The sequence below is a fragment of the Symphalangus syndactylus genome, chromosome 17, assembly GCF_028878055.3.
Source record: "Symphalangus syndactylus isolate Jambi chromosome 17, NHGRI_mSymSyn1-v2.1_pri, whole genome shotgun sequence".
NCBI classification, from domain to species: Eukaryota; Metazoa; Chordata; class Mammalia; order Primates; family Hylobatidae; genus Symphalangus; species Symphalangus syndactylus.
The window spans coordinates 91736073-91762143 of NC_072439.2; the positions used below are offsets into that span (position 1 = coordinate 91736073).

The 26071-nt window shown below is 37.5% G+C and overlaps 1 protein-coding gene and 1 long non-coding RNA gene across 2 annotated transcripts in view; both read right to left on the reverse strand.

Annotated features, from left to right (window-relative positions):
* The window catches only part of LOC134732991 (uncharacterized), a 33483-nt gene extending 10068 nt beyond the window's left edge, over positions 1 to 23415 (reverse strand). The window contains exon 1 of the long non-coding RNA XR_010116506.1: positions 22965 to 23415. This is a non-coding gene — a long non-coding RNA (uncharacterized lncRNA). The remainder of the gene's footprint in view (positions 1 to 22964) is intronic.
* Positions 1 to 26071, reverse strand: part of P3H2 (prolyl 3-hydroxylase 2) — a 168003-nt gene that overhangs the window by 92780 nt on the left and 49152 nt on the right. The gene's annotated exons all lie outside the window — the stretch shown is intronic.

Below are 26071 nucleotides of genomic sequence, written 5' to 3' on the forward strand. Positions count from 1 at the left end.
ATTAATTAAGTTCTGTGCACGGTGCTTGCACATAAATAAAACCAGATGCTTAAATTGTAGCTCAATCATTACGCTGTATTTGCTCGCATCCCCCCTTGTACTCCTGTACCACTTTCAAGAAATTGGCTTTTTGCCTAAATGGCAGGGGAGGGAAAGGGAAAAAAAAAAAGAAGAAAAAAAATTCTGGAGCTTTAGCTTTATTCTCAGGTTGATGAGTGGTTGTTGATATGTGACAAATACATTTTGCTTTCATGACATCTCTATGGAAAGTTAAGAATTGTAGTTTTCTTGAGGCAGTTGAGATTCTCAAAGGAGTATTTATTCATCATGCATTAATTTATCGGCCCTCATAAAAACTCTTTCAAAATTGTCACCTATATATAGATAAGCCTTAAAACCCACCCTCGGCTACATAGACACACACAAACACAAACACACAGATGTATGTGTGTGAATTTATAAAATAAAGTGTCAATACATATGGAGAAAATAGTTTCATGGAATCAAAGTCATCTGGTCCACCTACTTTAAGTGCATTTCCCAATGTGTGTTCTGAAGCATACTTGTTCCATGATATGTGAAAAACTGAGGGGCTTAAATAAATTGGCAAATGCTGGGTTACACAAAGTTAAACAGCTTTCTTTATTGTGGAACTTTCAGAGTCTCTAATATGCTGATGCATATTGTAAATATTCAAGAGGTCAACATACTCTATAATATCTCTCAAAGCTGGTTGACCCAGAAACTTGCAACATATCTTACAAGGGTGGTAATTTGCAGGACATGCAGCGAAAAATGCTAATATAAATCAATCTAAAGTGTTCATCCAGTCTCTGGTTAAATTTTCCCCATGTGAACAAAATTGCTACTTTCCAAAAGAGTTCATTCTGTCCTACGAAAGATCTAAGTCAAACGGGATTTCTTTCTTACGCTGAACCATAATCTATTTCTCTATAACTTCCACTATTGCTCTTGATTTTGCACTTTGGAAGAACAAAAAGAAGAGTAATGTAATTCCTTTTTCCTGCAATAGCTTTTTAGATATTTGAAAGCAACAATCATATTACAAACTCTTCCATTTCGCAGGAAGACACATCTCTAGTTCTTAAATGAATGCGTCAAATTAATCCTCTCTACTTGTCAATGTCTTATTTAAGACATGGGGCTTCAAAATGATTACAGAAATTCAGATCTCTAGAAGTATCTATGCTTCTATAGATGCAGACTTAGATGTCAGGTTTTGTTTTTTTCTGGAAGGCATGTCTTATCATTGATTCCAATTAACTTACTAAAACTTTTGAGTCCTCATAAATATTGTGGCTAAGTCAATTCTCTACAGTTCTAGATCTGTATGATCATTTGTTTGTGTATATATGAGTTTTTTGAGGAATATTAGGAAAACACAAGTCCATTAGATTTCATTTGCCCTTCATGACAGAGACTGTGCTTTATAATAAAATTGGTCATCTTTTCTCAGTTACCTTCTCTTATAAAGTTATCATGCAAGTTCTATTACATTAGGAGAATGAAGAGTATTAGCCAGAAACTTACTACCTATACTAGTGACCTCCTTCCAGCTTAATACCAATTCATTACTTGATACCAGGTAAATTATTTCACAAACCTACACAATACCAATGATAATACATTTATCCAGCTGGTCATGAAGTCATAATATAAAAGACACTGTCAAATGCCTTCTGAAATTAGGATATTAATCTGTAGCAATTTCCTAATCTGCGAACTGAAGCAGACCAGTCATAGCTATAGGTAGTGCAGGTCTTGTTAGTTCACCTGTGACATCAATAACTGTATCATCATGTAATTTGATATGTTAGAATCAATAATGCAGAAACAGGACAATGTTAATGCCATTTGATGTGGGTACAGGTTAGGATTTGAAGGAAGTAAGCGATTAATAGCTGGGAGGTTACTTTGGATGAGAAAAGAGTGAAGATGCAACTGAAATAAAAGTTACTTTTGTCAGGATGATGAACAACCAATACAAAATGACACTTGTTTTTTTCTCTATAAAAAATGGAAATAGGAAAAAATGACATAGAATTTTATGGCATTAAGATAATGTCATTTAATCTTTGGTCAAACAATGCAATTTAATATGGAAAAGGTAAAAATTTGCTCAACTTTTCATACTACAGGCCGTAGTTGAAAAGAATATAGAGATAAATCCTGGGCATTTAGTAGCTGTAATAACAAGGTCTTGCTTAAAGAAGAGCCAATTTCTACAAGTTACAGCTTATTTTCTTTTAAAAAATTAAAAGGAGCAAAGGAAACCTGCCATTTGGCAAATTCAAGGGTCTTGTAACTATCTTCAAAATCCTCAACAATTTAATTGGAACACAAAAAATAATAGAAACCTGCAATACTTGTTTGTCATTTTTAAGAACAAACATTACTTTCAAATCACTTTCCCTCTCCAAGATGTAATCTGCCAGGTTTCAGCCCACAGTGAATTCTTGCAGCTGGGTTAGGATCCCCCAAGAAAGGGCGTTCAAAACAAAAATGCTGAGGGAGGCATTTCAGCCAAGGGAGGCATTTCAGCTGTGGAGGAGGATGGAAAATTTCTAAGCACAAGGACTTCCCCTCTCAGGCCTGGGAATGCCATTTGAAAGGCTTCTTCATCCATCTGTTCTATTCACACTTGCCAAGGAGCCAGACCTTCTAAAAACTACATACCACAAAACAGTCCTTGAGGAAACACAGTATCTTTCCTGGTAACAAATATCCTCAAAAAGAAAGAAAAAATGGAGAAATAGAATAAACAAATCATTTTTAAAATAAATTTTACTTTAAGTTCTCGGATACATGTGCAGAACGTGCAGGATTGTTACATAGGTATACATGTGCCGTAGTGGTTTGCTACACCCATCAACCTGTCATTCAGGTCCTAAGTCTCGCGTGCATTAAGTATTTGTCCTAATGCTCTCCCTTCCTCTTGCCCCTCACCCCCCGACAAGCCCCAGTGTGTGATGTTACCCTCCCTGGGTCCATATGTTCTAATTTTTCAGCTCCCACTTATGAGTGAGAACATGCGGTGTTTGGTTTTCTGTTCCTGTATTAGTTTGCTGAGAATGATAGCTTCCAGTTTCATCCATGTCCCTGCAAAGGACATGGACACTTCTTTTAAAGCATATTTCTTTTAAAACAAACTTCTTTTTTTTTTTGAGACGGAGTCTCGCTCTGTCGCCCAGGCTGGAGTGCAGTGGCGCAATCTCGGCTCACTGCAAGCTCCGCCTCCCGGGTTCACGCCATTCTCCTGCCTCAGCCTCTCGGAGTAGCTGGGACTACAGGCGCCCGCCACCACGCCTAGCTAATTTTTTTGTATTTTTGGTAGAGACGGGGTTTCACCGTGGTCTCGATCTCCTGACCTCGTGATCCGCCTGCCTCGGCCTCCCAAAGTGCTGGGATTACAAGCGTGAGCCACCGCGCCCGGCCTTAAAACAAACTTCTTTTAAAATATGTTTTAAAAGAAGTGAACTATACTACAGAGTAATAGTTTTAGCTCACATTGATTGAGATCTTTCTCCATGCTTAGCACTGTTCTCCATGAAGTAAGTAATATTATATCCCCAATTTATACAAACGTAAATCGAGGATAGAAAGGTTATTATCTTGTCTAAGAATATATTGCTGTGTGTTTATGTGTATATAATATATATATATATAAATGTGTGTGTGTATATATATATGCATATGTCTATATACACATACATATCTATCTATCCTTGGTGAGTTTAATTGATGATCAGTAAACCGTACATGTAAAAGAATATAATTTGATGGGGCCAGGTGTGGTGGCTCACGCCTGTAATCCCAGCACTTTGGGAGGCCGAGATGGGCGGATCACAAGGTCAGGAGATCGAGACCATCCTGGCTAACACGGTGAAACCCCGTCTCTACTAAAAATACAAAAAATTAGCCGGGCGTGGTGGCGGGCACCTGTAGTCCCAGCTACTCGGGAGGCTGAGGCAGGAGAATGGCGTGAACCTGGGAGGCGGAGCCTGCAGTGAGCCGAGATCCCACCACTGCACTCAAGCCTGGGGGACAGGGCAAGACTCCGTCTCAAAAAACAAAAACAAAAACAAAAACAAACAAACAAACAAAATATATATATATAATTTGATGAATTTCGGCATATGCATTCCCCCATGAATCCACACAGCGATCAAGACAATGAATATATCCACTCTCCCTAAAAGTTTCCATGTGCCACTTTCGAATTCATCTTTCTTACTTAGTCCATACTGAGGCAACCATTCATCTGCTTTCTATCCTATAGGTTAGTTTAAATTTTTATAAAACTTTATATGAAAAAGAAAAATACAGCAAATCTTTTTATCTGGCCTCTTTCACTCAGAAGAACTATTTTAGGATTCAATCATGTTGTGGCACATATCAATAGCTGACTCCTTTGAATAGCCGAGTAGTATTCCATTCTAGGACAATACCACGATTTGTTTTGTTATATATTTGTTGAGGGCCACTTGTTTCCAATTTTTAGCTATTACAAATAAATTTGCTAAAAACATTCAGATACAAGTCTTTAACTTCTCCAATGATGTTGAGCATTTTTAATGTATTTATTTGTTATCCACATATCATATTTGGTGAAGTGTCTATTCAAATATTTTTGGTTGTAAAATTGGATTTTCTTATTGAATTTTAAGAATTCTTTATATATTCTAGATACATGTCTTTCGTTAGGTATATATTTTTCAAATATTTTCTCTCAGTCTATGACTGCCTTTTTATTTTTATTTTTTAAAAAAAGGTGTTTTTTTTTTTTTTTTTTTTTTGAGATGGAGTTCCACTCTTGTCACCCAGGCCCCAGGCTGGAGTGCAATGGCACAATCTCAGCTAACTGTAACCTCTGTCTCCTGGGTTCAAGCGATTCTCCTGCCTCAGCCTCCCGAGTAGCTGGGATTACAGGTGCCTGCCACCATGCCCAGCTAATTTTTGTATTTTTAGTAGAGACAGAATTTCACCATGTCGGCCAGGGTGGTCTCAAAGTCCTGACCTCAGGTGATCCACCCGCCTCGGCCTCCCAAAGTGCTAGGATTACACGAATGAGCCACTGGGCCCAGCCAAAAGTGTCTTTTGAAGAACAACCACTTTTAATTTTTAAGGGGTCCAATTTGTTGATCTATTTCTCTTATAGTTTATGTATTTTATTTTCTAATCAAGACATATTTTTCAAATCCAAAGATACTAAGATTTCCCTGTTTTCTTAAACAAATTTCAAAATTGTAGCTTCTATACATAGGTCTACAATCTATTGAGTTTGTTTTATATCAATCTTTCCATCACCATTTACTGAAAAAAAAATTCTTTCTCCATTGAACTTCCTTGGTACATTAGGGGAAAATCAGCTGGCCATATATGCGGGAGCTTTTTCTGGACTGCAGTCTAATGTTCTTAGCCACTATGCTGCATTATACTTCAAGGCCACTACTGGAACAGTGAGGTTACTGAAATAATGCCTAATCAGAGCCCTCCACCCCCACCTATGTTTATTTTCTAAATGCCTTATTTATCATCATTAATCAATTTAGGAAATGAAAGATTCTGCCTTATGTAACTATGGTATTCAAAGGAATTTGATAGTCTGAGAAAACTGAATCTTGGATAATTTGCAAGGAGACTAGCCTGGTCTCTGAGGATCTGGTGAAGCCATCAGCCACGACACAGACTGATCTGAGAGCCGACGTCAGTAGTGACATCCAGCCTTGTCATATCTTTGGAATGTGGTGGAGAAAAAAAAAAAAAGATCATAGAATATCAACACTGGGAGAGATACTACTGGGCCTGTAGTTCAGCTGTTTGATACTAGGATCTTTTTTTTTTTAATCATGTAAAATACCTTTGCTCAGTCATGAAGCTTTGATTGGACCTCTACGGAGATGCCAATATCACTCCCTCCACTACTCCAGGCAGCTCATTCATCTATGGAGAGTCCTAACTGCTTTAAAGATTGTTCTCGCGTTGTACAATTTCTAAGATTCTGAATTTTTCACCCATTCATCCACATCTTGTATCCCTTCATGGATTTCAGCTACCTGGGCATCAGGCATATTAAAAGATTCAGGCACTGCCCCCATCCCCTCACCTCACTTCATTCAGTATTATGAGTAGAAACTAAGGGAACTAAGCTTACTACCTGCCTCTTCTTCACATTACAGAATTGTATGCCCCCCATCATCTTGTTCTCCATCTGTAACAGCTCTTCTCTTTCAATATCCCTCTTAGATGCCCCCAAACAGACACAATTCTCCAAGAATCTATCCATGAGAAATACATTGTGAAAGTCAAATTCCATGTTCATGAGGCCTCCCAATTCCTTTTCCTTCCTTCAGTAGTTAAAGTGGGATGCACATCTTTCTTGTTCTCTGAGGGACAGGCCTCTCTCGAACAGGAGACTCCCCCATCTTCCCCAATAGAAACAGGAAAGTGTAACATGGGCATCAGATGTTAAGGAGACCACTGACCCCTGTGTCCACAAACAACTTTAATAGTGCATTTTACAATTGGGAATAACTACAAGCTGCGTGTAATACAGGGTCTTACATTCAGCAGTCTCCTCATTACTTAGCCAAGTTTGTTTTCGTTTGGATAAAAACTTCTAAAAATTTCCCACATTAATTTTCTTCTGCCAAAAAGTGACATTATATTTAATTTATAAAACTTCAATTTGAAAGATTGAATTTCACATCAGTGCATTCTCAATTTTACCCCTTTACTTAAAACAGAATCACCATAACAAAAAAGTTTTAAATTCATTATAAGAAGAATCTTTAGATATTAAACAAAATGTGAAAAAAAATTGGGAATGAACCTCTATACAGAGTGCTATTTTTTTTCCTTTCTCTCATTTCGCTGAATACCAAAAAGTCCAGTACTTAGAAATGTAATTACATTTCAAGAGTCAGGCAATGGGCATAGTTACATTTTACCAAACGATCATATTCTCTTGAAGGAAGTCAAAGATTATTATGTGGGCCTTGAGGCAAGTACAAACAAAATAGATTCAGCTTTCCAAAAAAGAACACAGAATACAGTATCATTCTCAATTTTACACTCCTGGCTCTTCTGATTTATATTTTTAGTGGATAATAAAAGTAAGCTTTCTATAGCAATTCCATGGAATGAAGCTCTAAAAGGAGCCTCTTTTTCCTTCTTGGGATGTATTATGCTTTGTAATTGGGATTTACTTGTGTATTTACTTGTACTATGGACTGTTTGTGCCCACCCAAAATTCATATATTGAAGCCCTAACTTCAGTGTGGCTGTATTTGGAGATAGGGGATACTAAGGAAGTACTTCACAATGAATGAGGTCATTAGGGTGGGGTCTTTTAGGATGGGGCTGTGACATGATAGGATTAGCAGTATCCTTATAGGGAAAGACACCAGAAAGCTCTCTGTCTCTGCCTCTCACACGGAAAGTCCATGTGAAGGATGTAGTGAGAAGATGGCCGTCTTTAAGCCAGGAAGACAGCCTCACCAAAAACTAAACCAGCTGGAACCTTGATCCCGGACTTTTAACTTCTAGAACTGTGAAAAAATAAATGTCTGTTGTTTAAGTCATTCAGACTGTGGTATTTGTCCTGGCAGCCCAAGCTAATACAGCTTGTTAAGAAGCTGTCCCCCTAAAAAACCAAACACCGCATGTTCACACTCATAGGTGGGAACTGAACAATGAGAACTCATGGACACAGGAAGGGGAACATCACACTCCGGGGACTGTTGTGGGGTGGGGGGAGTGGGGAGGGACAGCATTAGGAGATATACCTAATGCTAAATGACGAGTTAATGGGTGCAGCAAAACAACATGGCACATGGATACATATGTAACAAACCTGCACATCGTACACATGTACCCTAAAACCTAAAGTATAATAATAAAAAAAAGAGTATAATTAAAAAAAAAAAAGACATCATTCTAAAATTGTCACTAGAACAAAAGTGTAAAATTTCTTAGGTAACAAAAGAATGATATAGAAAAATTGCTTCTACATAGTGAAAAGGTTTAGAAAAAAATAAGAAAAATGTCAAAATATGACAAAAGACCAAATATATAAAAATATTTTTAGATTAAAGAGCAAAATTAACTCTCAAAAAAAAAAAAAAAAGAAGCTGTCCCCCTGATAGAGACCATAGGCAGTTCCCTATGGTCATGAGGGCAGTTACCGCCTTCATTTGGTTCACCGCTATATTCCCGAGTACTCAACACAGGGTCCCCATAGCAAGGGCTCACTGAACATTCATGGAAAAATATGCAGTTTTAAATTAGATTGTTCTCAAATGAATGCTGGGAAACCTTTAAGTATTTTCATTGCATTCAGAATGTTTGATAGCTGGACTCTTTCTGAAAAGCCAAATCTACTGGGAATGTAATTTCAAGAAGTCGTGATGATAATCTGGATTAATCCATTCATCTCCAGTCAAACTATGATTAAGCTTCTGAGGGCCAATAAAAATGATAGAGACTTTGTTATGAGCCTGGATAGCTCAGTCAGAAATGATGGAGACTTTTTCTCAGCTGCAGTTCACTGGGATGCCTTAAACAGGCCAGCGGTCTGTTTCTATAAATCCAAGGAGCTGGATTAGAAAGGCACACGCAGCTGCTCTGGGCCTCCCCACTTCCTCTGCCTAGGGAAAGTCCTCAGATCCACACTCTACCCAGACTCTGCTGTGTTTTACAAAGAATACGCTTCCCAAGCCTCAACTGTTCAAGCAGACCCTCCCCCTTCACCATAGACTAGAAACATGCTTTTGGAAAATGTGACCTCATTCCAGGGTAACTTGGATTGATTTATAGCAGAGAGGACTGATGAAACGGCTGCCAACCTTTCAGACATGAGAGAAGGGGAAGTGGGGAACTGGAGCAGAAGGAGAATGACTTGAAAAGGGGATGTCTGTATTACCTACAAATCAACTTGAAAAATTTAGTAGGCCTAACTTTAAGCATCTTGTTATCCTGCTTCTTTTTACATAATGATGGATAGTTTAGAGTCTTGTTACTTAAAGGGTAATCCTTAGACCAGAAGCAAAGGGAACTTGTTAGAAATGCGAATCTCAAACTAGATCAGACCTACTGAATTAAAACTGCATTTTAACAAAATCCCCCACCTGATATGTATAGACATGAAAGTCTGAGAAGCACAGCTTTCCAGTGTTAGGAGTAAGAACCATGGAAGGCTAAGTCCCAGGGATGTATCTGAACCCCACTGGTTCTGATTCCTAATCATGTCTGGAATGAATTTCTCTGCTCCTTCTCATGACTTTCTTCTAAGGTCTACCTTCCACCAGTGTTATTCCTTTCCCTAGTTTCCTGGAAACAGAATCCCACATCACTGCTCCATCTGAAGCAAGCTATCCTTTGAGAGTTTCGTATAGGTTTCTATTTGGGATAATAGTGTGGACGCTGAGGGGAAAGAAAAAAGCCATCACACTTTATCTTACAGGATCATCCTGCAGAGGGAAGGGTGAGGCAAACAGTTGATGTAGTGTGGCCTTTGTTTTAGTCAGCTTTACATTCATCTGTATTTCAATAAAAACCCAAACTTTGGCTACTAAGAGCATTTTTCCATCGAAACATGGGAGTGAAAGGAAAGATGAAGGAATAGGTAACATATTCAGCTGTAGGAATCTATTTTCAGAGTGTAAGGAAGATGGGTGAGGGTTCCTTCTTGAGTTTCTCTTCCTTCTTCCCTCTCTTCCTCAGTCATTCCCAGAACTAAGGCACAGTTGACCTTCAACTTGAAGTAGTCATTAATGAGAAAAAAATTCTGGGTCTATTTGTGAAAGATGGGAATATCAGAAGACAGAGGAATAGCTGGGGCAGACAAAAAACACGATTGAAAGGGCCTCCCCAGCACACACACACACACACACACACACACACAGTGTAAGGAAGAGCATGGAAAATCTCAATATCACCTCAGTCATTCCTGACTTAATATAATTTAGGAGAATATATAATCCTCAACACATATCCCTAAGGGGGCAGCAAAATGCCTTGTACATAGATTTTAGTCCATATCTGTTAATTGGCTTGTTGAAGTCCTAGTTCTTTTTCAGTAAGATGGGGATAAGCTACCCTCTCTTGTGTAAGTAGCATTTATCGTTTCCTATAGATCGATTTATTCACCTCACAGTGAAGATACCAGGTATTGATGATACCTATCCCCGCCCTCAAGGAATAAAAGTATTTATTCCTGTCCTAAAACAAGGCGAAAACTACGGAAGCCATAGGAACTACAATGGGTTAAACTTGTGAAGTTTCAAATATGGGTCAAAGTTGTAAAATGGAATGGGGAGTAAATGGTCCCAGGAATGCTGGAAACAACTTGGTAACAGAATGGGAGTGAGTAGATGTCCAGGAATGGAAAGGGTGAAATGTTATATCAACTTAAAAGGGTAAAAAGACTTAATTGCCTTGACAGCTTCAACATTACCGGAAGCTGTGGGTAGAAGGGTGACCTGCTTTGCTGATGCAGACAGCAAGTTATAGGGAGGATGTAAACCAGTCAGCAAAATTCAACCTTCACTTGAGCTACTGCTGTTATTTTAACCCTGCGCAAAAGGTCACAGTGTTCTGTCCCTGATAATAAAAGGATGCTGGGAAAAGACCAGAGAAGGCACACACACAAAGGAAACTCACTAAACAAAGGCCAGATTTAGTTCAGAGAGAAAACAACTGATTTTTGCTGAAGAGACTTTACAGTGAAACACAATGGCTTCCTTCTTTCCCTGCTATCCTTTCAGCCTAGTGGATTGGGGAAAGAGAGCATTCTTATTAGCTACCAACAGTGTACATTCAGTTGTTAAATCTCTGCTTTGCTAATCCCCTTTCTCGATCATTTTCTGATACCCAGGACTTCCTTTGGACAAAGGCTGGGCTACACAGAGGATGCAGACTCAGACAAGCAGTCCCTGCTTCATGGCAGTTGGTGAGGCTGCAGTAGCTTCCCCCCCTACACTTCTATAGCCCTGTGAGGATTCTCCTACTTCCCCCAACCTGTGCCATAATAGTGTAATTATCTGTCTTCATGTCTGTCTCCCCTACTGATGGTGAGTTTCTTGAGTAGCTGGTCTGTGTTTTAACAGCTGATGCAGACAGTAGGTGGGTCAGTATGTGTTTGGCAACTGTATGCCAGGAAGATAGTCTCATGAGTAAGAGACTCCCAGCACAGCTGCACCGAGAGGTATCAAAAGCACAGAATTGTCATACAACACTGGAGGATGGAAAATTGGACAGGTCACTGGCTTTAGTCATGGGGATCCTTTTCCTTCCTGCATCTCCAGCCATAGTGTCATGGTGAAAGAAGCAAAGACTAAGAGAATGAGAAAGCTCTGAACTACCAGAATTGGAAAAAGTGACATTTTCCTATTTGTCATTATCCTTACTTCACTGCTTTCCTCCAACGCCAGCATCATTCACCTTCACTGCCTCTGCCACCCACCCCTCCAACACTTGCCACCAATTCCCACTAATACCGGCCTCCTCATCCTGGTAGCATCTTTAGGATATGAAAGAAACACTGCATGCTGGCTAGGGGACAAAACCAAACATAATTCTTGATCATTTTTTAGTATCCTGCAAGAGCCCTAACCACTCTCCACAGTGTCTTCTTGTTCACAAGTCTGACTAACTTCTTGTTTTTTAAGCTTTGAAAATGAAGATTCCTTCTCGTTATCTGAGATTTTTTTAAAGTCACATGGTACCATATGAATGAAGTGCGTTACGATGGGAAACTCTAATTGGTGTAGTTCCAGTTTAAGGAGAAAAGACAAGAAATTTTTCCAGGTATCCACCTTTTGCCAACATCGAGAATTTTCTTCTAAAAATGGCTTTATCTAAGACACTTAATGTAAGAATTTAGAACGTTTTGATGAAAACATTTTTCTTAAGACTAATCCAATGCCTGAAAAATACCCAGGTTTTGTAACAAATAGCTGAAAGTGTTTGTCCTGAAGCAGATGAAGCACCCAATTTGTTGAAATTCACTGCTTTGGAGGTTCCTAAAATGCCTGGATGTTAAGGAAAAAAAAAATAGCAGTCACAGAAAAATACAACATTTACCACTATTAACGAAGTATTTGGCTAAATCCTAATGCAAAGCATCTATTTTAAAACTAGGCTGGAGATCTCTAAGGAAGCTTACAACTCATTCAGCATCCAAGTCCTCCAATTTTCTGGAGGTTACAAGTGATCACAAAATCTGTTCAAGTTCACATATTAATTTTCCGGGAATTAGAAGAATCATGAATGCCAAGCCAGACTGAAGAGAAAAATTTCCTGGATATTTTAAATAGTCAGTGACTCCTGGAAGTGGTTTTCTCTCAATTCTTCTAATTCCAATTTTATATTTTTTAATAGCTATCATTGCTTTCAGTCAAGCACTCTGTTTTTATATAATTGGATGATGCACTGTATCTTAGTCACAATGGCCTAATTTAGCCTATGATCTCTACTTACTCGAATGAAGTATATCTCCAAGGGAAAAACAAAGATTTCACAGCAAACTATAATTTGGTGCTATTTTGTTCCACTGTCTCATAAATGGATAAAGATGCTTAAAAGAACTTCTGAAACTAAAAAATTGATTGTAAATCAAAGTCCATGTAATAACGTGCTAAAAATATAGGGAAGGGGAGTATAGAAACGGCAGGGACCACACTATACGGCTTGTTTCATTTTGATGACCTTTATGGAACACTAAGAGCCTGCTTTACTTATTTTTTTATTTGTACAAATTTACGGGGTACATGTACAATGTTGTTATGTGTAGATTGCTTAGTGGTGAAGTCAGGGTTTCTAGGCTATTCCATCACCCAGATAATGTACACTACACTCATTTACTAATTTCTTATCTTGCTTCATTCTTCACTAAAGCGCTCTAGGACATTCCATTGTTTCTGACTACAGAGGAATATACAAAGTAAGATTGAACTGGAATTAACAACAAAACTAAAACACCTTCTTCCTCCACCCTTCATCCTCCTTACTTGCCCCACAAGTGCCTGAGAATAGCTCCTTCACTTTTTTTCCGCTGGACCTTAGGAGAGCATTTAAATACTGTTCTGTGTTTGGGAATTAACGCCACAGGAATCCCAATGGAGGGAAAACTGACAACCATTAAAACACACATTCCATTGAAAGGTTGATGCCAGGAGCTATGGGGGGATTTTATTTAGTGCAGTATGGTTCTGTTTTTAATGCAAACCTTCATATGACAGTGAAAGTGATAAAAATGGCTCAAGGAAGGGTCCAGAATTACAAAGACTGGCAGCTAGATGACAGGAAAGTGGGTTCAATTACAAAGACTGGCAGCTAGATGACAGGAAAGCAGGTTCAACCACAAACTTCAGCGTTAAAAACAGGTTACCCAGTTTGTGTTTATCAATACCTCCTACTATACTACAAAATCTAAATAGTACTAAACCTTTTAGAGTTCATTTCTGCCATGTCCTGAAGATGATTTCTTACTCTTCATTCACCTGCCAGTTTCCTGCTAAGGACACTCATATCCCTTAGCCTTGCCTCCTTCTAACTCAGGCAAACTGGTGCCAGATACCATGTACTGTCCTAAGAAGTCTTTTAGGGTTTCTTATTGCCTTCAAAAGAAAGAGGTCATGATGAAATGGAAAGAACAGATGCTAGGATCCACAAAGGCATGAATTCAAATCCTAGTGGATTACTAAATGACTTTGAGAAAGTTCCTCAGTCTGTCCAGGCTTTTTTTTTTTTTCTTGGTAGAACATAAAACATAACTACTATTTGTGGTTGTGAGAATTACATGAGAAAAGTATATAAAATTCCTAGCATATATTAGGTACTTAATACATGGTAGTTGGATTTTCTTTCTCCTCAAGGTCCTCCATGATATGCTAACTTACTTTTCCAACCTCAGCTTACTTCTACCCTTCAACGGGCAAAATCAAAGATAATTAAACTCTTTCCTCTAAAATTCTCCCCTAGCCTTCTTAATCCTTCATCACAGTCACTTTATATCAATTGTGTTCATATGCTATCCATCCTTCAAAATTAAACTGCAATACTATCTCTTTGCTCTCAAACTCTTCCTTATTTGCGTCAACCCTAATATTACCCCCTGTATCCATGGATCCTTATAATTACTTGTCTTTTGGTACTTCCTGTGTCCTATATCATAAACTAATGTGTATGACAAATCCCCTCCCAACACAATCCTTGATGCAAGCATCATTTATTTAATGCTCTAGTCTCAAATTTCCTTGCACAGAATATCCCCATTTAATAAATTCAAATTGAATAAGTAATTTTTCACTCTTAAGAACTAGCTCTAATAACTAAAACTGTGGCCCACACATTACCCACTGCTTTATCACTAAATGTAGAATATCCACACTTATAAGTAGTGGACTTAATAGGTGTCCAGTGAATACTTACTGATTAATAATAAGCCTGGCACTATTATTATGTATAAGCATTGCATTGTGAAATAAACCCAGACTTCCTTTGTTGGAATCCCAGCTTTCCTTCTAACTAGTGACATAACCTTGGGCAAGTTACTCAGTCTCTCTGTGGCTTGCTTTTATCTTCTGTAAAATGGAGTTAATAATAGTATCTTGCATCAGTGAGATAACGTTATTCCCCACCTATACAATCTCACATTTACAAACTCCATACCCTAACCACCACCAAGGACTTGAACAGGAAGCAAGACCCTGGCATAATGAACTGGCGGGAAAAGAATACCGGAATGGGATAACACCAGAAGTGGGAGCGAGAATGTGGAGCAGGCAGTAGTTGAGGGCCATGAGCAAATTCTATTGAATAATTTTGTTTATGATTAGCTCTGAGCTTTCATCATTAAGACTTTTAATCAATCAGAGAAGTTATATATAGCTATTATTCTATTAAGCCAGTGTATTTGGGCCCAAACCACTTTCCCCAACAAATGGCTCCTGAGATGTCTTAGTTGAAATTTAGGAGTTCTACTTTTTACAAATGGCTTCATAATCTATGAAAATGGTGCCATGGGGTGAGCACAACTACTGGCAAATCATAAGCTGCTTCTTGTTAGTTAGTGCTGGAGAGTCTGCAGATAGCAAGGGCTGTGGATTATTAAAATATGATCAGTAATCTGACATGAAGAGACAGTATTAATCATTTCCATGCCGGAGCACAGCATCCTACTTGTCAGCACTCCACAGGCAAAAGCAAATGTTCTTGGGAAAAAGGCATTTTGCTAAACTTTTGCTCCGGTCAATACATTTGGCTATTGCATTACAGACAGTACTAATGGTTCTCTTTAAATAGGACAACCACATCAGACACTGCTTGGTACAAAAGTTATTTTTAAAAATCATATCTGCAGTTGCTTTCAGACTTCCATTTTTTAAGTTTAAAAGCTTCCCTTTGCATGATTAATGTGTGATTAAATACCAAGTGTGTGCTTTGTTAGAGATTCAGATAATAGTGCTTCAATACAATTTCCACCCTTGATGTTCTGTGACACATAAATGTGTCAAAGTCTCCTCACAACCACTGTGGTGGTGGCTGTAATTATAATGTTTATTTTTGGAGTGAGTGAAGCCTGTATGGTGACCATTAGAGACTTCCGAGCTGCCTCTGGAACATAAGATGTTACCTCAGGATATGCAGAAAAGGATTGGGAGGAGACAGGCAGAGGCTTTAAAGACAGCAGCCAATTCCTCACTTTCTGCAAGAAATGAATTTGAAGAGCCTCCTCGCTCTTTTCACCATGAGTTAGATTTGAGAATGTTTGTACTTAACTATATATCTATTTAAACATTTAAATTTAAATAAACATTTAAAAAATCATTTTAGAATAAACATTCTTTTTTGTTTGTTTTTTGAGACAGGGTCTCTCTGTTACCCAGGCTGGAGAATAGTAGGGCAATCGTAGCTCACTGTAGTCTTGACCTGCCAGGCTCAAGTGATCCTCCTGCCTCAGCCTCCCAAGTAACTGTGACTACAGGCACACACCACCACATGTAACTTTTTTTTTTTTTAATTTTTAGTAGAGAAGAGGCCTTACTGTGTTGCCCAGGGTGAACTCCTGTTGCTCAGTTCTTGAAATACTGAGCTCAAGTGATTCTCCAACCTCGGCCTCCCAAAGTGCTGGGATTATAGACATGAGTCACTGAACCCAGCCAGAATAAATATTCTTAATAACTAAATTCTTGGCTACACTTCGGTAATTTTGTTTCTGATACTTCCTAGGGAGTGAGTCAATAAATAGGGCTGTGCTGGAAGGGCTAGGCTGATAGCTGCTCAGTAAATCTCATCAGGGTATGAATCTTCTGAATCTGAAATCGACAGGTTTAAGCAAGGGGATATTTTGTAATTTAAGATATATTTAAATAACATCTGATGTACATTTCCAGTCTTTGTGCATTCACATATATATTTATCTATTTAGCCTATTTTTATTGAGACAATGGTATGCCAGATACTCTGAAAGGCACCAGGGACAAGTGGAGAGCAAAAATTGGTATACTCTGGGGCTTCACTGAAATAACAGTCTAAATGTATATATTTATAATAACAAAGATGTCTATATTTGAAAAATATAAAATTTGAGTCATTCCATATAGTTTTGAAAATCCCTCCTAAATTAACATGCTGTCTTAAGCATTTTCCTGGCAGCAGGAAATAACAGGACATATCAGAGGCTATAAGATAAGCCTTCTTGTTTTGTGTCAGCCGGTCTTCTGATACACAACAAAATCAAAATGTAAAGCAGGTTCGTTAGGCCCAAACAGTAGACTGCAGGGGCTGTTCAGCTAATTCCATCTTCTAGGAAAAGCCTGTTGTTGCATAAAGAGTTTGGGCTCTTGGTTTCTGGTAGGCTGGCTCTCCATAATTGGAGGACTCCCTGCCTAAAAACTGCTTATGCCAGAAGGCATTGATGTCCAACGTCTCCAGGAGAGCACTGTCTCCATTAAAAAACTGAGTCTCCCTAAGGCAATGACAGTATTTCAGAGTCTGTCTAGTTGTTCACTAAACTTGCTTCCCTGTCATCCTGGGCAAAAAGTGAGGCAATATTGTCCAGTCCTTTTGCATTAATGTGGCCACAAGACTGAGTTATACATCAGAATATGGATGCAGGTGATACATGTCATTCCCAGGCTTGGCCCATAAAAACCTTCCATGGAATCCATTACCCTCCCTCCCTTCCCTTGTCTATCAACTGGTTGATCAGTGTCAATACCCAGGAGGATTTTGAAGCCATTTGTTGAAGATGTCAGAGGAAGAGTACTCCTCCCCATCACCCAATACCTCTTGAACTTTATATGAGAAATAAACTTTGTTTTAAGCCACTGAGATTTAGGAGTTTCTCTTTTACAACAGTCAGTGTTATGTTAATCAGTAATGACACAGAGTTTGTTTTTTTTTTTCAGTACCTGCTCCTATAGAATTACTTTCTAACTGAAGACTCTCTCTAGCCAAAGTCTCAGTCAATACAGGATTCAAAAAAATATTGTTTGGCTTATTTTGTCATTTTCTTAATTATATGAAATGTCCTACATGTATTTGGTCATCATATCTGCCTCTGTTACCGAGATATAAGTAAGCCATTGTGGGCTAGTGCAATAGCCTTCTATTTGGTCTTTCATCAGTCTCCCCTCCAATAATCTATAATTTATAAAAGTTTATGAAACACTTTTTGATGTAGACATTTAAGGCTATGAACTTTCCCCTTAGCACCACCTTTGCTGTATCCCAGAGACTTTCGTAGGTTGTATCACTATTGTCGTTCAGGTAGAAGAATTTTTAAATTTCCATCTTGATTTCATTGTTGGCCCAATGATCATTCAGGAGTGTGCTATATAATTTCCATGTATTTGCATGGTTTTGAAGGTTCCTTTTGGAATTGATTTCCAATTTTATTCCACTGTGGTCTGAGAGAGTACTTAATATAATTTCAATGTGGAACAGATCCAAATGCCCATCAATCAATGAGTAGATAAAGAAACTGTGGTGCATATATATATATATACACACATATATATGATGGAATATATATATATAGATGGAATATATATATGATGGAATATATATATATGATGGAATATATATATGATGGAATATATATATGATGGAATATATATGATGGAATATATATATATGATGGAATATATATGTATATATGATGGAATATATATATATGATGGAATGTATATATGATGGAATATATATATGTGGTATATACATACATATATATGATGGAATACTACTCAGCCATAAAAAGGAATGAATTCATGGCATTCACACCAACCCGTATGGGATTGGAGACTATTATTCTAAGAGAAGTAACTCAGGAATGGAAAACAAAACATTGTATGTTCTCACTCATAAGTGGGAGCTAAGCTATGAGGATGCAAATGCATAAAGATGACAAAATAAACTTTAGGGACTCAGGGGGAAAGGATGGGAAGTGGGTAAGGGATAAAAGACTACAAATTGGGTTCAGTGTACACTGCTCAGGTGATGGTTGCACCAAAATCTCACAAATCGTCACTAAATAACTTACTCACGTAACCAAACACCACCTGTTCCCCAAAATCCTGTGGAAATAAAAAAATGTAAAAAAGAATGCAATATAAAAAAGTTTATGAAAAAAATCTGATAGTGAAATCCCTCTACTTAAAATAATTTGGGACTTACTATCTACAGTCCAAATTTCTTAATATGTCATTCATCAACAATCAGACTCCAACCCAGAGCTCTAGCCCTGTCTATTCATGGCTCCCTGAAAAAGTCAGACAGCCCCTCATCTGTGCTTTTGCTCATGTTGTTCCTTCTGCCTAGAGTGCCTTCTCCTTCCACCTTTCCAGATCCAGCTCAAATGTCACTTCCTGGGTAAAGCTTTCTTTGACAGTCGCTGGATGAACAATAATTCTCTCCGCTACATTCACACATAGTTTATTCTTTTTTAATTTTTTTTTTTAGTAGAGATTGGGTCTTGTTTTGTTGCCCAGCCTGGTCTCAAGCTCTTGGGCTCAAGTAATCCTCCTGCCTTGGCCTCCCAAAGTGCTGGGATTACAGGTGTGAGCCACCACACCCAGCCTTATTCTTACATTTACCTATTATTTGTGTATTTTTGTAGATGTCTCTACTATCAGATTCATAGCTTTTTGCAGACATGATTTGAGTCTAATCCATCTTTCAGGCTCAAGCCATTCAGGAAATATTTACTAAAAAAAAGTAAAGGAAGAGAAAAGGGGAAGGAGGAAGTGGGAGGAATATGAATTATCAAGTGGTCTTCCTGTACTGAGGAACTAGGAAGAGAAAGGGGAAGGAGGAAGCGGGAGGAATATGAATTATCAAGCAGTCTTCCTGTACCGAGGAACTAGGAAGAGAAAGGGGAAGGAGGAAGAGGGAGGAATATGAATAATCAAGCAGTCTTCATGTACCGAGGAATTAGGAAGAGAAAGGGGAAGGAGGAAGCGGGAGGAATATGAATTATCAAGCAGTCTTCCTGTACCGAGGAATTAGGAAGAGAAAGGGGAAGGAGGAAGCGGAAGGAATATGAATCATCAAGCAGTCTTCCTGTACCGAGGAACTTGAGCTCCATGTTTCTTCCACAGAAGCAAAGAGACAAATCCTTGCATGACCTCCATACCCCTTTTACTAATTATTTCCCTCATACACCCAAAACAAAATGAAAACAAAGAATTAGTCACTCGAAATCTCCCTATGACAAATTCTTAGATAAATGCTACCATTCTATGTTATCTCAATTTCTCTAGAGTTTTTCTTTTGAATAACTAGTGATTCTGTGTCACTCTCTGGTATATTAATTTAAAACAAATCTCCTCTTCACCTCCCTTCCAGCCATAAAATTCAACATATGGTGCTGGCACATTTACCTACTAAGTATATACTTTTGATTCTTCTTCTCCTCCTCTTGTTTGTTAAAAAGTTTTAAAATTATTTATGAAATCTTTCTTGGGGGGGAATATTTTCTTTATTCTTAAGTATATAAAAATTATTTCTCTATATCTGGAATCCAATAAAAAGATAAAATATTGCATTTCATTATTTACATAATAAATCCAAGTACAAGTTGTGTGCATCAGCATCTCAATATTTAAGCTGAAAAATGAATTTGAAAAGAAGACCTAAGAAAAAAAATGTACATAGTTATAGCAATTTAAATATAAAAATTAGGCTTCATCCACAAATAGCATGAGTTAGATTTTTCATATGATAATAAAATATACAACATTTTTATTTAATTTTAAGTCAAATTTATGCTTAAAATATTTATACAATTTTTTTCAAATCAAGAACGGTTAAGATGAATGGGATAGTATAATCTCATGTCTGAATTACATTGTTTATAAAAATTTTCTAAGATAAATCTTATAAATCACTTATAATTTTCTCCAAACATTTAAAGAGGATACATTGTTAGCAAACATTCGAAAGGACCTTCAAAAGAAAATCAATCTGGTTGAATTTCAACAATAATTAAAATGAAAAACAATAGCTAAGTAACAAGTACCGAAAAGAAGGTTGGGAAATCTACCTTGTCCCATCCTCTGAAATATTACTAGATTCCAGATACCTTAACCTCGACAGCCACTCTACAAGTGGCCAACCGGTCTGGTCACATGAGGGTGGACTCAGCCCCCTGGCCACATACATACGTTGGTGGGAAGTTACCCCACACCCCTTGTCTCGCACAAAAGTTATTGGGTCTTAAAACTGCTAGATTTGGTAAATTAGGCTTACTCTAAATCTTTAGTGGTATCAAAACTGAACAGTTACTAAGGAGCTGGCAAAAATACATAGAGTAAATCTATGTAGGAGATTTGTTTTCTTTGAAAAACTACTGCTTGCCCAGTTCATTCCTGGATGAAGATGGACGAGTAGAAAGAGCTGTTTCCTAAAAGCTGAAGTTGCGGTTTCCTGAGTGAGAAGGCTTATCACTTAAAAGAGTCACCGATTTTGACAGCTATTTGCTGATCTACATAATGTGTTTTCTTCTTTGGCAATAATTTTCAGCTTCCCTACATACAGATGCTTTTGCACACAAGAAATTCAAACCAATATATAATTTGTAAGACTTTTACAAAAAAAAATTGCAAATACAAAAAAGAGAAAAATCACATTTAATATCCTATTACAACCAACTAAACGTTTGCTATCGATACCATCCTGTGTTTGGTAGTATACTGAAAAACCACGGGAAAAAATGTTTTATATGAGTGAGGTCAGTATTTTCATAGGTGGCACCTTAGTTCATTCTAACAAAAATTCTGGTATATTAATCCAAGATAGCCTCACCTATCTGTGCCTTTCACATGGTAAAGTTCAATAAATACTTAGGTAATTAAGGATTAAATATCTATAGGCTCAGCTCCAGACCCTAGAGTGTCTTCTGAATAAACTATACCAAGAAGAAAAAGTCTATGATGACAGTCTTGGTTTCTCTACTGGGACATTGCTAAAGACTTGGGTTTCCAATAAAAGGATATTGCTACCTTCAATATGAGGCCTAGTTAACTTACCAACCCCACTCAGTCAGCATCTTTTGACATTTCACTGATTTCAGGAATAGAAAAAATTGAAGGTTCACAGTCCCTAGAAATCTTCTCCTAGTCTCAGTGTAAATCTTATATATTTGATGGGATGTTTTAAACTTCTCCCATAAATGAATCTCCTCTTCACCTCCTCTCCAGCCACAGAACTTCTCTGTAAAATTTATAGCATGTTTACCTTTTCTTCTTTTCCCAGTCCTCTTCATGTTTATCTCTGTGTGTTAAAATTCTACCCATATCTTTAGCAACCAAGATGCTGAAGCACATCAACTTTCAGAGGGCCAGTAAAAGAACCAACAAACAAATAGAGAGAAAATGTCCAGTTAAATAGAAGGAAATCTAGCGAGGGTGGGAAGAAATGTCCAAAGAAGAAAGGGTTTCAAGATGCAAGGTCATGAAAGTGAAATAGTGCTAAAAGGCCAAGAAAGCTGATGGCCAGTAACTGACCATTGGCTCTAGCAAAGGGTAGACAACTGGAAACATTTACGAGTGACATTTCAGAGCCGTGGTGTAGATGGAAATCCAATTAGCAAGGATTGTGGAGAAAACTGGGGGTAAAGCCAGCAAGTGTAGACAAGTTTTTTTTTCTTCTTCTTCTTTTTAAGTTGTGGTAACAGAGAAGTGAGGTGAAAGGTGGTTTACTTGTTTTAAGATGGGTGCATTAAGGTTGCGCTGCTGGCAATCACGTGGTGGCTATAGAGAAACTGATGACACAGGAAAAAAGAAAAAAAGGATAATTCCAAGCATGAAGTCCTTATGAAGGCTAGCGGAAATAGGTCAGATCCAGGGATTTAGTCAAAAATGTTGAACTTGTATTGTTCTTACATAGAGATTTATTATTATTGTTATTATTGTTACTTACTATTGAGAGAGGAAGAGAAGCAGATTTTGGCTAAGTGCACTGGAGAAATTGGTGGTAAGAGGATAGGATTATCCTCATCTGATCTATCTTGTTTTCTTAGAAGTCATAGTACATAGGAAGATATAGAAGGGGTTCTAGTAAGCATCAGGTTCAACTTTCTTGCCTTGCATTTGGGGTAACTGAGTCACAGGAATATCAAGTGAGTTCCTAAAGTCATAAAAATGTGAAAGTGTCCTTAATGAGGGTCATCTAGCCTTGAAGCTTCCTCTCATCTTTTCTGGCGTTATAATCATAGTGCTGTAATCAAGAGGACACTGTCCAAGGAGGGAGTGGTCACAGTTCCATCAAAGAGGCAACAACTTACAAGACAAAACATTTTGACTATCTATATGTAGCCAATTCCCCTTCTCACATTAAAATTCTTATTACTAACAATCCATATTAACAGCCAGTATTCTCAAAAAAGCTATCTTTAGTTAAACAACACATTGTCTGCCTGAAATGGGAATTTCCATTACCTCAAACTTGCCTTAAATTCCAGCCCCTTGCTACAGCTTCAATTTTCATGCTTATGCATTGCTCACACTTCATTAACTCCTGTTAATTGAGAAAAAATGTTATTCTTTTAGCTGACCCGACCAGAACATCATAATCATATTACATGTAGGCTGCACACAGTCTTTTAAATGACTTAAAGCAGAATAATTTAAATGAAGGAAACCAATTTATTAGAACAATTTTATTCCAGATTATAAAACATTTTCCACTAGCTTCTAAGATATTCATCAAATCTGAAGTATCTAATTTTCTCAATAAATACTATCATGTTACAGGATGACATATTTGCATTGAAACTGATGAACCAAGCAAATCCCTGTGACACTGACTTTAGCTATTATGGTTTGCTTCAGGCACTCAGATAGTATCCAAGTATTTACTAGGTAAACATTGAAATAAATACCCTTCAAAGGGCCTACATTAATTTTGAAATGTCTTATTACAAGCCACAATAAATAGACTTTTCAATGCCAGTCCTTAAAAAGAATCTGTCACCTAGAATAAATATTGAATTAAAACTTAAAATATATTTAAGTTCTTTCCTGGCAAATCAGTGAAATCTACTCGTAGTTCTAGAAACATGTAAATCCAATCAGTTTCCATACTAATTCTGAATAACATTAATCACTAAGCAAATATTAGTTAATAGCCACTATAAATTGTAGTAGAAAAGTTAAAAATAAGGCAATTAATTGTATTCCGAATTATTCCAAGGAAGAATTTAAAAGCACGATTGTGCTGTTTTACTCCTTTCCATTTGAGGAAAGATCATAGTCACCAACTTATTGTGCTATTCATGGGTTTTTCCTAGGCATATACATATTGAAATAAAAAAGAAAAAGCTGCAGATGTTAAAGAGTCATTTGAGAGTGATGAAAAAGAACATTTCTTTTTAGAATCTAGGATTCATGTCAAATTAGTTCTGGTAAGTCTGTTGATCTCAGCTATGATTATAGGTGATCAATAATTGAAAGGACAATGAGGGACTGGAAACAGTACCTGCATACCTATCTATAAACAAACTAACATAGCAATTAGAAAAATACTTCAATAAGATGGACAAAAGACATAAACAATGAGCAAGAAACATATTTAAAATTTTTTATATTGATAATAAAAGATGCATATTAAAACAAGATGAAGGTTTTTTTGAGACAGAATTTTGCTCTTGTTGCCCAGGCTGGAGTCCAATGGTGCCATCTCGGCTCACCGCAACCTCCACCTCCCAGGTTCTCCTTTCTCAGCTTTCTGCATAGCTGGGATTACAGGCATGATTACAGTGATTCTCCTGTCTCAGCTTTCTGAGTAGCTGGGATTACAGGCATGCGCCACCACGCCTGGCTAATTTTTTGAATTTTTAGTAGAGACGGGGTTTCACCATGTTGGCCAGGCTGGTCTCGAACTCCTGACCTTAGGTGATCTGCCCACCTCGGCCTCCCAAAGTACTGGAATTACAGGCATGAGCCACCGTGCCCAGCCAAAATGAAGTTTTAATCCATCAAATTTTAAGTCTCTTTTATTTAAAGTATAATTTAGAGCATTGGCAGTGGCTCTGGGAATCAGAGAATCTCATCCATGCTGTTTAGAGTATTATGTGGTACCAACTTTCTAAAGGATGATTTAGCAATATATATCAAATATATTAAAGTGTGTTTGCTATTTAATCCAGCAATTCTACTTCTAAGGATGTACTTAAAAATTTTTAAAAACTAATATGCAGATACAACAGTGACCATCGAGCAATATTTATTAGTGCAAAACTGCACACAAATAACTAAAAATCAGTATTTATTAAGCAGATGCCAATATGTTCACATAACAGTTATACTACAGCTATTCAAAAATTTTATAAGTATCATTTTATTTTTTTAATTTTATAAAAGTTACTAAACAACATGCACAATATAATTCAAACAATTGTTTAACTTTATATGTACATGTGGCATATGTGCATTTCAAATGTGATACTGGAAAATGTTATCGATGATTAGTTCTGGATGATGATGTTGAATACTGATTTCTGAGATCTGTTATCTATACTTTGCTTCTCTATATTTTGCAAATTATCTACCATGAACATAAATTATTCCAGAGAAAGTAAACGTCATTCTTAAACCACTATTGTAACAGTCTCATATCAGAGTACCATATCTCCTGTACCATTTTAACTGCATTCATATCACTTTAAAAATCACAAAACAAAGTCACGTGGTATATAAAGAGGTAATAGAAACAGTAGTTTGTGATCAATGTGGTGAAAATATTTATTATCAGAATTTGGCACTTAAGAACAGATACATCTAATTTGGAATTTTAGTCTTCATTAAATGGATGCTCACCTTGTGATTTATAATCAATGTACTTTCCTGTGTGTGTGTTATACTTCAATTAAAAAGATTACAAGTAACTCCAGCCTGTTATTTCTTAGATTCACAGCAAAGCTGGCAGGAAACCCAAGAGGTCATTTCCAACCTCTCATCCCATTTCTTCAGTTCTACAGATAAGAAGTGCTGCGATCCTTGAGTATCATTCCATTGCCACGCAGCCCTGATAAAAGCCCTCTTCCTCAAAATGAGCCATAAACAATCTGCTTGTTTTCAACTTCCAGGCGATTCTGAGCTCATCAGTTACAGGCATGCTTGAGCACAGATGGTAAGAGGGTCATTAACCACCAAGGCCTAGAGTACATCCTGTCATTTGGCCTGGGAACTGTGGCTGCCACAGCAGCTCCGGTGGGCATGACTGAAGGTCGCTGACAGCAGTGTGCCCAGAAACCGCAGTGTGGTCAAGGAACATAGGCTGAATGTAAACGGTAGGGTCAGAATTTCTAAGGCTCAGTTATGGCAAACTGAGTTTCATTTCAAAGCCAGTGGTATTTATACACCCAATAAATGTATGCTTTTAAAGGAAGAGATGCTTGCAATAATGGAAATGATTCAACTGCAATCAAGGACCTTTGCTCTTTTTGTGCCAAGGCCATACCTCAAATGAGCTACAAATAAGGCTGTTTGGAGAATTATGTCTGCAGCTGTATGAACTTTGCCTGAATTTTTAAAGTGACAAACAA